Here is a 908-nt window from a genome sequence, read left to right on the forward strand (position 1 = left end):
ACAATGGAGCCAAAGCTATGGTTGGAGTGAAGATCAAGGTAGAGAAGAAGTAGGTTTACTACTGTTGTCGTAGTATGATAAAAATAAAACCTTCTAATTATGTTAGGAGGCCCCTATCTCCAAGTTTGCAAACTATTTTGGTTGTTACAATTTCCTGAATAAGTGTTGTTTTCATACACTTTTTTTTCCCATTTTTCAAATAAAGTACTTGGAGTTTTAATAAAATATATCTTTCCCTCAATACTATGTACCGTCAACTACTTTATTCTTGGTAGTAAGATAAAAGTTTAAGCAAATAATGTACCTTAATAGTACTCCTTTAGCTCCGCCTAACAATTGATAGCCTCAATTGGGATATATGCTTAACCATCTGAAAATGAGAAAGGAATAAATCAACTCGCAAAATATTAACTGATACATATGTTGCATAATAGAAAGAAAAAAAAATGTAGGGGCAACGTAACTCAAAACAGTTTTTAGTGACCAAAAAAAACAACTGAATATTCATACAGTCTACTATAATATTCAATGGAACTTCAAATGTTAATTATATTATCTGCCTAGATGGATTGTTTGCTATACGTTATATGATACATATGAAGTTAGTATTGGTAATAATACTTGGAAGGCAAAGGAAGTTTTGTCCCGCATTTTTAATAAAGGAACTACCAAGATTTGTCCCGCATTTTTAATAAATGCAATAATTGCATAAGAAATATAATAACAGATTTGATTGGATTATAATTAGCCAAAAATTCCCATGATATTAGCACTCGATGTGGTGAGTCTAGAAACTGTTTTACTAAAAGTATAAATGAATATTGATTGCTGACCTAAAAATCAGTTCATAGTAAGCAATCTATTTTCAGTGTTACTCCCTTTTTCTTTTCCCAAATACGCTTCCTCAC

The sequence above is a fragment of the Capsella rubella genome, unplaced genomic scaffold (assembly GCF_000375325.1).
Source record: "Capsella rubella cultivar Monte Gargano unplaced genomic scaffold, Caprub1_0 scaffold_8, whole genome shotgun sequence".
Classification (NCBI taxonomy): Eukaryota; Viridiplantae; Streptophyta; class Magnoliopsida; order Brassicales; family Brassicaceae; genus Capsella; species Capsella rubella.